Genomic DNA, 13,916 nt, shown 5'->3' with positions numbered 1-13,916 from the left:
ACTGAAAGGGACTACAGGGGAACATTGGAACACATTTGACCTAGAAAATTACGATGATTCAAAAACGAGCAGGACGAGTTCATGAAGTTCTAAATTGCTTCAATTAGTGGGTTGTGCCGTTGCTCGGTTGGCCGTTTGCTGCGCCGGAGCACACTGTCGGCTATGAAGGTCAACAGCTTGTTGCCGTACTATAGGTAGTGCTTCTTGATGAGTTTTAGTTTTTTTTTCTCCGCCGATGCTTTCCACCCAAGTCACCTAGGTATTTGCCGCAGAGAAAGAAAACGGTTGACATTGTACGAAAGTTGGAACAACTATTGATCAAACTTGGAATGGGGATGCACATTAAAAGTGTATGAGTTATTAGATGGACGGTAGGGCTTTGGGTTGGACATGAAATTGAGAATTCATACAGATGGAATTACGTGAGACTGCTGCTGGGGTGGGGGAAATTCAATAGGAATCATAGGAGTTTCACTTTGATTCTGGCTGGGATCTAAGCTTAATGCTTATATTTTCGCTCAAGCAAAGCCTTAGTGTTCGCCACACCACTGCGATCAGTAATTTGATCTATTGTAGTATATTTCGTATCCTTAGTTTAGTGCATGTTGTATTACTCCATCACTATTGAGAAATGATGAAGTAGGTATTCGGTTTTAATACAGTTGTCATTTTTGCCTTCATCAAAAGGAATCGATTATAATTGACCACTTTGTCAAGCAGTTTTGATGTGACCTTCTACCAGCGATTTCACAAAATTGGACCAACTAATTTCTATTTTTTTATGAGATTCTAGAAGAAAAATCTCAAAATATTTTATTTCAAAGTTCGAGCGGTAGTAAACGTCATTTCAACTGCTCGAATGAAGTGGTTAATTGAAAGGTCCCGCTATTTATACTCTTCGGAGTGTTGGAACACCCTCCAAAGGCACACCTTTTGTCAGTCAAAATTTTATTCCTTAGCAACAAAAATAAGCAATGACACCGATAATAACCATGCATCATAACCATTTCAAACTAGGGAACAACGAATAGAAGATTAGGAATCACATAGATGAAGACTAAATAACTCATTTTTTCCTAGTTTCAAGATCATCCTCGGTGGACAAATCCGAGTCTTGTCACTATCAGCAAGGCATAAAAAGTAACAAGGACTAAAATATGTTCCTTTTAATACTGAAAAATCCTGTTCCCCTAGTTTGAAGTAGTCAAGATTAGGAATCGGTGGTAGATCTTACTTCCCGTAACGTACCACAAAAAGGTGATTACCCACGTTAAGTAGATACTCTATGCACACTTAATTTTTTTTTTCACAGAGATTCCAACAGCCGAGTGATTCTGCAATTTATTTTGCTGAGATTCAGTAAAACAATTACCGAGGCTCAGCTAACAAATAACATTTTGCTGAGATAACAGCTAACAAACAGATATTTTGCAGATATATCAGCAAAACCAAATGCCGAGGTAATCGGTTGTTGGAGATTTTACCGAGCTAGATTAAGTGTGTGGAACACTACAATTAAGCAGGATGACCTTTATCAAACCGAGCATCAATCGCAATCAAACGGTGTTCATATAGAACTTGTTTAGTTGAATAGAAATAAGTTCATGTTTTAAAAATAGTGAAATCTCCCTCTCCCTCTCCCCATCCATAAAATTGTAAATCTCCTCTAACCTCGAAACGACCGCGAGCATTCGGTTCAATCCTTGTAACTCTAGATTTAAGATTAGGATTAAGTATTTATTTATAACGAAAATGATAACTTGGCTCTGAAAGTTTATTCGATTGAGCCTGTACAAATAAATCAATTAATAAAAAAATATATAGACCTTGTTTAACTAGTACCCCGTAACGCCATTAGGCACCTTTGTAGGGGTAATACTTCAACAAATTCTATAAGAGCACCTTTTAATTACAATCTTAGCTATTCAAACTTACGGGATTCTACCCAAGTAACCAAAAGATCTGATAAAAGGCTATTTGTGGCTTAAGCAGCTTGGTTGAAGGAGGTCTATAGAATTCTATGCAGCCTTCTATGAACTTGAAAGTTCCGCTACCATAATTGAAGAGCATTCTAAGCAGCTTCTGGTGGAACTTGAAAGAACTTTTATAAAATAAGTTAAAAAAAGGTTTTTGTCCTCTACACCAATTTTATTATTTATAGTTCGCACTTTTATGAAAGTACAGGCAGATCTTTATGAAAGTTATTTCTAAAGGCAGGTATGAACGTGTATTGATTTGAAAGTTAGTAGTAGTATTTGAGCTGTTTAAAAAATTAAACCCAGTCCTTTTGCGTGAGAGCCCCAGCACAAACCGCTACGTCAACTGAGATACAGTGTATCTCAAAATTGAGCGTACACATAAATGGGCAATTTTTTGAAAGACTGTGAGAAGATAGATTTTTGAAATCTTAGCTAGTGGTTGAACAACTATTTATTGATTTATCAGTATGTCTTTGGACTTTATTGGCAGAGTATGTATGAAGTTTGAGTAATATCAGTAAAACGGTCGATTTTCAACTTTCTTCATAGTAGGCGGATTTTAGTAAAATTAGTGGCATTTTAAAGATATGTATTATGACTACAGAGTAGCAAAATTTCAATATGTTTTACTCATTGTATTTCAAGAAAATATGTTTTTTTTTTAGGAAATCTAGTTTTTCTAAAATAGCTTTAACTTCTTACACACTCATCCAAATAAACCCAATACTATACCGTCAACCAATAAATGGTTCATGAGCCAGCAGCCAAATATTTAGAAATCTATCTTTTTAAATTGTGCTCGTAAAAATACGGTGGTGAAGCGCTGGCTAGAGCGCTGCACTGGGTAATTGCCAAGATTTGGGAGGAGGAGATATTACCGGAGGAGTGGATGGGAGGTGTCGTATGCCCAATCTACAAAAAGGGCGACAAGTTGGATTGCTGCAACTACCGCGCGATCACAGTGCTGAGCGCCGCCTACAAGGTACTCTCCCAAATTCTATGCCGCCGCCTGTCACCATTTGCAAGATAGTTCGTGGGGCAATACCAGGCGGGATTCATGGGTGCCCACGCTACCACGGACCAAATTTTCGCGATTCGGCAGGTTCTGCAGAAATGCCGCGAATACAACGTGCCCACACATCATTTGTTCATCGATTTCAAATCCGCATACGACACAATCGATCGAGATCAGCTATGGCAGATTATGCACGAGTACGGATTTCCGGATAAACTGACGCGATTGGTCAAGGCGACGATGGATCGAGTGATGTGCGTTGTTCGAGTATCGGGGACGCTCTCGAGTCCTTTTGAATCTCGAAGGGGGCTACGGAAGGTGATGGACTTTCGTGTCTGCTTTTCAACATCGTGTTAGAAGGTGTGATCAGAAGAGCTGGGATAGACACGAGTGACACGATCTTCAGGAAGTCCATCCAGCTTCTTGGCTTCGCCGATGACATTGACATCATAGCCAGGAGCTTTGAGATGATGGCGGAAACGTACATCAGACTAAAGGCTGAAGCTAGGCGGATGGAACTTGCCATCAACGCATCAAAGACAAAATACATGAAAGGAACGGGTTCTAGGGAAGACAATGTTAGCCTCCCACCCCGAGTACAGATTGACGGTGACAAAATCGAGGAGGTCGATGAGTTCGCGTATTTGGGCTCACTGGTGACCGCCGGAAATGATACCAGCAGAGAAATTCAAAGACGCATTATGGCAGGGAATCGTGCCTACTTTGGACTCCGGAGGACGCTCCGGTCGAATAAAATTCACCGCCACACGAAGTTGACTGTCTACAAGACGCTGATTAGACCGGTGGTCCTCTACGGCCACGAGACCTGGACTATGCTCGTGGAGGACCAACGCGCCCTTGGTGTTTTCGAACGGAAGGTGTTGCGTACCATCTACGGTGGGGTGCAGATGGATGACGGAACGTGGAGGAGGCGAATGAACCACGAATTGCACCAGCTGCTGGGAGAACCATCCATCGTCCACATTGCAAAAATTGGACGACTACGGTGGGCTGGGCACGTCGTAAGAATGCCGCACGACAACCCAGTGAAAATGGGTCTAGAAAGCGACCCAACAGGAACAAGAAGAAGAGGCGCGCAGCGGGCAAGGTGGATCGACCAAGTAGAAGGTGACCTGTGGACCCTTCGCAGACTACGAGGCTGACGAAGTGTGGCCATGGATCGAGTAGAGTGGAGGTGAGTTTCCCCCCGCTCTAAAAGACCTGCCTATCGATGAGTCAATCCGGAGACAAGAGGCGTTCCATTCTCTGGCTCCATTCCAGTGTATCTCAGCCACCGGGTGGAGGTAATGGGTTAGGATTCTGTGGATGCTATTCCCCTTCTTGAGGAGAACGACCTCGTCAGTCACAGTCGGTTTCATCATGTTACTAATGGCCCTGCAGCATATAGTTTTCACTATCTGGTATCTAAAAGCAAGGGTTCCCAGCTCAACACAGGCGGTGTCGGCTAGTGTCGAGGGCAAGAGATCAGCCACTATTCTGACGGTGTGGTTATATATGGATCATGGATGTCAGCCTGGAGAATGCAATCTCAACCCGATAAAAGCCTTATATGAACGACCGCTTTGGCCACCTTAAGCAGAGTTTCGTGGTTATTGCTTAGACATCGTCCGGAGTAGGTTCAGCCAAGTGTGACAACGGTTCCTTACATCATAAAAATGTGAGACGAAACTCGGTTGTCGGTCCAGGATTACTCCAAGTATTGAAATCGTTTCCCTGAAAGGTATCGGTATTCCACCGCATTTGATAGCTGTTCGTAGGGGATTGTGTGAGGAACGGCAGATGTGGGAGACGACACTTTTCTGGGCAGAGAGCACGAAGCCTACCTGGGTAGCCCATCTTAAGGTAACTGAAACGGCTGCCTGTAGCAGTCTTTGCAATGCTTTGAGAGCGTGACTGGTGTCATCCGCGTACACGAGGACATACATTCCTTTAGTAAGAGCACCGAAGATTCCGTTCATAGCAACCAAGACAAAAGTGACGGCTAAGACGGAACCCTGTGGTACCCCGGTTTCTTCGCCCCTGACGGAGGAGTGGTGATTTCCGACTGGAAGGATTGGTTGCGGAGGAAATTCATCAAAAATGGCAGAATATGACCTTTTGGACCCCAGGCTGCAAGTTGTTGAATAACTTGTAAAATTTCGGTTCCGTCTCCAGACCGAAAAGCGTGTTTTGCCACCGGTGGTCTAAGAGGTTATTATCTTCGAGAAAACGTATCAAGCGACGGTTCACCATACTCATATAGCAAGTTAAGGAAATGGGTTGGAAATCTCCCAGGGAGAGAGATCCTTGCCCGTTCTTGGGTATAGGAACCACCAAGCTATGTGAACACTTGTCAGTCAAGGTGTTGCCGATCTAGGTCTTGTTGAGAATGTTGAGAAATGTGAGTTTGGTTGCCAGCGACAGATGCGATATCCTATCTTGTCCGGACCTGCCGATTTTCCACTATCCTGGCTGAGGGCGAGATTGAGCTCGTCAAGACGGAAAGAAGCGTTGATGGAAAGAGGAACAGCATTCTCCGGGATGGAAATGTTATCGAGACTTTGAGTGGAGACGTTTTTCTGGCGAATGAAGTCCTATTAGTAACGGTCGATGGACTCAAAATGGTCGGAGCCGGATTGTTAGCCCTCTGGCCTTTCTCTTCCCATTCAGAACGTTAACTCGGCTCCACAGTTCTGAGGCCATGTGGTTGGAGTTGATCCCCTCGAAGAAATCCTCCCAGCTGTTCTTTTTGGCATCCCTAATGCCATGGAGGCAGTGGTTTCTCTTGGTTTGGTAGGGTTCGGTGGCGCGCTCTTTATCGGGGTGGTCCTTAGGCAGACGTTTTGCAACACGGAGGGTCTTTCTTCTTGCTTTGATTGCTGATTTTTTTTTTCGGCGCACCACCAGTGGAGAAGTACGGATTGGTCTTCGGAATTGCGGTACTCGCAACCTCGAGGATAATCTCCATTAGTTCCTCAATGCTTGTCGGTGGGCGTTCGTTGGATGCATGGGTGACAGCTTGATCACAGCCTGGGATGCCTGGAGGTTTCTGGAGGGGGATCCAGTGAGATAACTATCGGATAATGGTCGCTACCGGTTGGGTCCTATAGGGCCCTCCATAAAAGCTTTCCGATAATAGTGGTCTAGGTTTGACCGCGAACGAAGGTATTTTATCCATCACTGAGGATCATGGTTGCTTCCACTCACTTGATATTGTACTTGTAATACTGACGAACCGACGTGACAGGTCATACAAGCTACTTTCAAATTCGTGCCCAGGACGTCATATTCAAAATACGTTAAATAATACCGACATATACTCATCAGATCGTGTCATACCATGAGCACACGTATAATTTATATTGCCTTGGTTTGCGTCTCACCTCGTTTGACAGATCTGATCGCCCGTTTGAAAGTTCGAATCGCTCGTTTGATAATTCGAATTGTGGACAAACGATATGCTCCTGTGGCATGTCGGTTCGTCGGTGCTTGTAAGTCACAAGAAGAGACTGTAAAGTGTGTGTTTGACTCATAAAACCTGCCATTTTCGCTTTCAGAGCGTCACAATCAGCGATTTTATGATTCGTGAGCGTTCACACAGAGTGAGAGCTCACGAGTCGTGAAATCGCTGATTGTGACGCACTGAAAGCAATATTGAAAGGTTTTATGTGCCAAACATTTACTTCACGACCTCTTCTTGTTACTTACAAGTACTAACTAACAATTATAACATTAAATGATTTAATAATTCCGAAAACCATTTTTATAGCAAGTAAGTGGAAGCAAACCTGTTGAGGATTACCAATTTAAGTGATTCCGTTAGCTCAGCGATCGCAGATTCGCGTTTATTAGAGTCACCGACGATAAGGAGAGGTCCGGTAATCGAATATAGCTTCTTGGAAACTATTTTAAAGGTCAGGAATTTTACCGTTGGGTAGGTAAAAATTCACGATTGACACCGGGTTTGGGAACTCAATTCTTATTCCGACAATGGGAGGATCGGTGTTAAAGTGAATCGGGGAGAAGGGAGTACCTTCCGCGATCCCGATGGCAACCGAGTGATAAATGTTAATGTGGCTCCACTTGTAGGTCCAATGGTATCTGCCATAAAGGGAGCAATTCAGCCGCATTGGACTCGCCCTATGGACCTCATGGAGAGGTGAGGGAATGGATCCGGACCAGAACCTCCAAATCTCCAAAGTTGTTATAGAAACCGTTGATATTCCACTAAATGACCAGTATGGTACCAACAATCAATACGAAACTAACGATTTTAAATTGGCTCACTACTTGACTAGCCTATTGGTCCCAAGCAAACGATTAACGTAGCCCATTCTAGTCGAAATTCTAGTACTACACAATGTTTTTTTGATTCGTTATGAAAGTTTGACAGATAGAATGAGGGGTTAGTGGATTTTCCTATGTTGCGAGGGGTGAATTGATTAGCTTGGGACCAAAGAGAGTACCAGAGCTGAGCCAAAAAGTTGAGCACATTTCTTCGGGACCTTTTAGTCTTAGAGTTACCTCTATGGTGGTATGTCGAGTTTTTTCGGTTGTGGATGTCCGTGTGGTTGGTAAGAGAGCTTGAACGAGTGCAGAGGAAGGTACCCCTGAAGATGGATTCCCATCAAGAAGTACGTCTGATCGGAGATGTCTAGAGGGTTGGACCTGTTCCTGAGTTTGGTTGGTTGTTTGGGATATTGAAGCTTTAGTGACTACACGATAATCGTCAGAAGATCGTCCCGATGAAGGCCCTGCTTTAGGCAGAGCGGTTCCCGCAATTCTAAATAATCTGCAGTTGTTCATACTCATCAGCGTTGGAGATGGCATACGGCGGAGTTTGGTTTTTACTTCGTAGTCTAGCTGATCTACGAAGCGGTTTGGTAGTTCCAGCACACTCTGGCAGAGCTCCACCAGCAGCAGGTTTCGTGGAGGGACACACTGCGGGCAAAGATAGTTTCTTATGGATTTTGATTAATTCGGTGTTCTTGGGGGGGAGGGGGGGGGGGGAAGTGAGGTAATCACGCGTCCCAGGGATGACCAGGATTGCTGGATAGCGATCTCTGACTGGCATTTCCAAGTTGAGGTAATCCAAAATACTTCTGTAAAGACGTCAACTCAATTGTATGCAATCCCAGAGCGTTATTATTTGTTTTTGAAGAGGTACCGAAACCATGTGCGTGTTTGCTTTGCACGGGGAGGAATATTTTTGCACGGCGCGCGGTGTTTGGACAAAAGTAATGAATCATATCGTCAGGCCATTTTCCATAGAGATCGCGCTGTTCCGTTGGTTGGAAGTAGGGGAATTTACGTATTCTCGGCAACCTAAGCAGCAACCTTCTTTCTATAGCCTTTTTCTCTAAGGAACGCACACATATGCAGTATTGGTTTGTTTACAATCTTTTGCTGCCAGCTGTTCTAAAGCAAACCCCACACGCATCAATATATTGACGTGAAGGGGAATTATTGACAATAATATTGATAATGTGAATTCAGAAATATTGTCAATCTCGATATATTGACGTCAATATAGAATGTATTGACAATACGATTATTGTCAATAAAAGTAATCGTGTAGGGTCCACTTAACAATTTCAGTCGAAAGAATTGCCAAAAACTGTTTTGAAACGCTTTTACAAAGCTCCAATCTTCTCTAGTGAGAGCGAGTATTGTCGGCAACCAGTTTTTCTTCGGCAACCGTTCCACTTGAACTGCATGTAAATCTGCTGTTCTATTATCGGCAACTCGAAATAAGCTACAATTTGTAGTGCGTGTGTTTCATTTCAAGAAAACCTTGCTAGATAGCTTTTTCTTAGTGGTAAAAATATAGTCAAATTGAAGCTGAAAGCATAAAGAATCGTTTGCATGCATTCAGCGAAGTGTTTTCGTAAGAAAATCCAGTGAAAATAGTGTTTCAATTTGGGTTGCCGAAAATAGTCTGGCATGCCGAAGCCGTCATTTCCCCTAATTGAAATCCCCATCTAGGAATTGAGAAAAGTGGGTATAATTTAGAGAGTTAGAAGGAAAGGGGTGTATGTGACTTTGATCGATTCTCTTCGTCGACTTTCTCTTCTGATAGCCACAGCTTTATAAACAGATTTTGCACTATTTCTGCCACATACTTTAATAAAGGAGGTTCTCATCTAGCATTCAGAATGGCACACGAAGTAAGGAATGTGTTTGCAGCTGAATTATTAACGAAAGAAAAAGAAAGTCGATGAAGAGAATCGATCAAAGTCACTTACAGCCCTATCCTATTAACCCCTTCAATTCACTTTCGATGGATATTCAAGGAAAAATAGGTGAACGGCAAGCTAAAAAAATCAGTCAAGGACTAAGTCGTTACAATTTTCCCCGGATATCATTGTTCAACAACCTACAATTAAATAAAATCAGTATTTTCCCATACATTTTAATCCGATCTACTCCCAGTCCCAGGAGAACCAAAAAAATCAAGTCCAAGAGTAAAAATTCCCACTCACGAGCTCAATCTATCAACATGCCTGTATATTAATGCCACACAATATGTGATTTCTCTTTCACAGACTACAAGATATAGGACCTAGCCCTGAACAAACGTTGGAACCCTCATTTATGCAATTGGATCTCCCATCTAGGGGTGGAGCTTGGCAAGTATTTTTGTCGTAGAATATGTAAAAAAGGAGAGACTCAAGATGTTAATCTAACTGCATATATAGAAGTACCATGCATGTTATGACTGCACTGCCCTCTGTTAACAATTAACGGAACTAAGTGTAAGCGTAATTTCCGATCGATATCATCATTAAGAACAGCAGCGATATCTGAAGGAAAATAAACTCAGAATCTGTTTTTGTTGTTTGCGGTGACATCTATCGGAAACTACACACAATCTGTTTTCCGTTAATTGTTCACAGAGGACACTGCAGTGCAAACCATGTCTGGTACCTCTATATATGCATTTAAATGCAGATTAATATTCGAAGTACCTCCTTTTTTACACATTCTGCACACAAAGTAGCTCACCCCTCACAGAATTTAACGCCGATTTTTATGAACGGGGCGGAGCAGAAAGTATCTTTTATGCAGAACATGTAAAAAAGGAGGGGCTTCGAATGTTAATCTAAATTCATATATAGGGGTACCAGACATGTTTTGTAGTGTCAGGTACTCTATTTTGTAATCTGTGAAAGGGAAAATCACAAATCGAGTGTAATTAAAATACATGGCATGTTGAGAGAGTGTGGTCGTCAGAGCAAAATTTCTCTCTCAAATTTGAGTTTTTTGGCCTTCTAGGGAGTGGTAGTAAAGAAGGTAAAACTGTATATGGAACAATTATTTTTATTCAATTGTAGCTTGTTTAACAATAATTTCCGGGAAAAACTGAACGACAAAGTCTCGGACTAATTTATTTAGGTTGTCGTTCACTTGTTTTAACCTGAATATGCACCGAAAGCCAATTACTCCCACTTCTAAATTTCTAAATGGAGATTTTTATCACTTCCTACCAGCGGAACAGCGCCATCTCTGTGTAAAATGGTCAGACGATATGATTAATTTGTTCGGGCCTTATTTGTAAATGGCTTAAGTTTATTGGAAAAAAGTGATTTTTCTACGGTTAATCGGGTCAGAGTTGGTTAGGAGTAGGAGACATTTTCGAAATATCTGGGGTCAAAATCAGAGATGTGTTTTCTATTTCACGGGTAAAAACACCAACACCTGGGTAAGCTACTTAACAATCCCCTTGTTCTATTGTAGAGCTCCCCATAGACCATTTTTAATGCACCACCAACGTAGAGTGCGCCCCACGAGTTGTAGAGGAAACGTCAACCAAACCGTTTGTTAACATCAGAATAAGAATTTTTCACAACGCAAATTAAAGCATTTTTCATTCAACATCTGGCCAATTTCCATCGGTAATTGTATTATTGTATGATTTTCTACTGATCTGCACTATAAGGCACTCAAATTATGTACACACAAGAAATCCGGAAGATGTGGTTATGGCACTATTCCAATTTAAAATTTTTCTCAACAAAAATAGTCTTGAACACGAGCAGGATCCTTGCATAACCGATACAGAGTTAAATTTGTCAACTGTAGATCAAGTTTAGGAGCATCTCTGATGAATCAATTTATCAGGAAAAGTGAAAAAGTGTTCCCCTTCCTATGTCTCACGGCAGAAATTTCTGCTCACAAAACTCTTTTTGACGTTCTCCTATTCATCACCAGAGGTTGAATCGATCGCTTGGTTTCTATTAAAAAGGCGCATTTACCCTAAATTATATTTTGGAATTCATAAATTCTATGGATTGTGGACAGTACGATTTATTATAAATACAATACATTCTATTGCATGGTTACAATTAATTTCATTGCACCTTTGTGGTTATTTTTGATACGGGAACACGCTCAGAAATTAAGGGAAAAATACAGGAGCACTGCGCTCGAGCAAAGGTGGAATCACTGTTTAATAAAAATGGATATAGGGTAGAGGTACCAGTCATGGCTATACGTTCCTTTTATGGTGTATTCAAATTATGGCCTATGGAATTCTCATAATTGGAACACACCATATGAGGAACGTATAGCCACAACTAGAACACCCACCTTATTCGAACCTGTGCTTGGTGTCTTTGCATTCGAAGCTTTAACTTTTGAACGATAGATGACACGATTGTGTTTACCTTATAGCATTTGTTTGAGTGACCAGTCTTCGTGATAACTTATTGTCGCTTCAACTCGTTTGTTTAGTAATTTAAAAAGATTACATTGTTTTGTAGTTTTGTTGATTTTTGTATTTTTAGCTGGTTCATTTCCAATCCAACGTTGGCTGCTTAATTGAAACGTGCATATAATTCATATGTATTAAATTAGTGAACTCAGTGGAACAATGTTTACTTACTTATAGCAGACTGCCACAAACAAATAAATTTGATTGGTTGCATGTCTATGACCATTACCGTTCCATGTCATTCGTTCAGATTAAAAACATGTGTTTAAATATTTATGGAGAGCATTGTTATAATTCTCAACTAACAAGAAAACCGTTCACTTGCCATCCTTGAACTAGAACCTTCAAACGGGATGAATATTATTACAAAAAAAAACGAAACTGTCATCTAAATAGCGATACACACAACCATAGCTGATGTAACAGCGTACAAGGAGGTGCTATTACAAAAACACGATGTGGAAAACTCTCACCCACATTCGCTCAATCGGATTTTACATCTGTAATTTTTCTTCTGATTTCCTCTCTCACTGTGAAAAGTCATACTTAAACACACACACACACACATGCACTCAACCATGGAAACACAGCATTTGACTGAGAGCACATGCTTCGCACCTACACCGACAAATCACGTGCTCTTCGGTCGGTATCCTTCCTCCTCCACCCCCTCTCTCGCTTTTTGGTGAGTATTTGGGAAATTTCTCTCTCCGATGTTGACCACATGGCCAGAGCTTTTCCCCATGGCCAAGTGATCCTTCACAGTACTAATAATGGTTTGTTTGTGGGGGAGTGTAATACAATGCCCAACACTCGGAAAGGAGAAGATTTTTCACGAGAGCAACTGCAGGATTTCACATCGACTGACTGACCGACAAACTTACGTTACATGGAAAATTAACCAAGGGATGCATTTTTAAGGCGATGTTACATTGCTGCCAGTCTTCTTGTGAAGGTTCAGTTCGCATTGAAATCCATGTATCTGTGTATTACCCTCTAGATCACCACCGACCACCGACCAGCGATTGATTTTCCACTCGTCCCATTTTCCTCTGGTTCATCGATGGTTTCGTAACATGATCACTGTATCCTTTTTCTTCGGTGCAACCTTTTTCTTTACCCCTGCTTTCAAACACACCGTTGCATGGAAAAACCTTGACAAACTTCGATTTATCCTTCTGCAATTTCGCTGCACGGCAGCAAAGATCGAACCTCAACTCACACACACGCCCGTACGATTAGATAATTAAATTAAAGATACACTTGCTCGTTAATTCCTTTCCCGAACGGGCAGCACCACCATGGAACTGAGCCTTTCCAACCTAGCAAAATATTTCTAAAGAATAAAGAAAAAACGGAACTTTATCCTTACTTTCACTCGAAGAAACTCCTAAAATTACGGACGACGAAGAGCCAAGAACACACGCACGATTTCCCACGACAAGGAGCACCAGGTCTATGTTCCTCCGGTTCGCTTGCTTTCTTAAATGTCGTCCCACTTCTCGATTGGCCACGGTGAAAAGTTGATGAAAATTTTCCTTTTTCTTCCAGCCAGGCCCAACACAGAAAACAGAAAGAAGGAAAAAACGGCCACTTCTTTCTCAGATTTCTCGACACGGACTAGGTAGGTAGGTATCGGCTGGTACCTCGGAATGTTTCGCTTGGCTTCTGATCCACACTGCTGTCACCCACTCACTGACTGGTGCTGGGTGAGAAAATTTGCTGGCTTTCCTACAGTCCGAAGATTCTCACTCCCACAAACGCTCACCATCACGCGAAGCAGGATGCAATGTTGCTAGGAAAGAGTCCCAAAGGGGATAGCTTCTCTTAGGCGCACCACTACAAACAACTAGCCTGGATGGTGAGCGGGAGAGTGCTCTAGCCTTCGTAGTTTTGTTTTCAATGCTTGCTGAAAGTGTACGTGCACGATCCCGCTGCAACGGTGGCAACGGTTGGTGGTATGCGTGGGAGGTTACACCGTTACCATCGAAAGCTCGCATAGCTCATAGAGCGGTGTAGCGAAGCTTTCGGATGGATGAAGGAAGCTTTCGGAATAGGAGAACTCGAAGCTTTGACTGGCTTACATCAGGGGGTTTAATATTAGAAAGGCCTTCAAAAGACCTTTCAATTGAAAGCTTCATTTAAGTAGCGTATGAGTTAACCTACTCTCCGTAGAGCTGGATACTGGGACGCGAGGGTGCTACATCAT

The 13,916-nt window shown here is 42.2% G+C and overlaps 1 protein-coding gene across 3 annotated transcripts in view; it reads right to left on the bottom strand.

The window, feature by feature from the left end:
• The window catches only part of Gdap2 (ganglioside induced differentiation associated protein 2), a 255,170-nt gene extending 241,989 nt beyond the window's left edge, over positions 1 to 13,181 (bottom strand). The window contains exon 1 of one of the 3 annotated variants that reach the window (XM_065220798.1): positions 13,080 to 13,181. The gene's annotated coding sequence lies outside the window, so the exon portion shown is untranslated. The remainder of the gene's footprint in view (positions 1 to 13,079) is intronic. The other 2 variants (XM_065220799.1, XM_065220800.1) reach the window with 2 other exon arrangements.
• Between the last annotated feature and the right edge of the window lie 735 nt (positions 13,182 to 13,916).

The sequence above is a fragment of the Ochlerotatus camptorhynchus genome, unplaced genomic scaffold (genome assembly GCF_037179485.1).
Source record: "Ochlerotatus camptorhynchus isolate MF236.1 unplaced genomic scaffold, CSIRO-AGI_Acam_v1.1 ptg000132l, whole genome shotgun sequence".
Classification (NCBI taxonomy): Eukaryota; Metazoa; Arthropoda; class Insecta; order Diptera; family Culicidae; genus Ochlerotatus; species Ochlerotatus camptorhynchus.
Note: the sequence above shows the minus strand (reverse complement) of the source record. Positions and strands in the feature narration are given on the sequence as shown.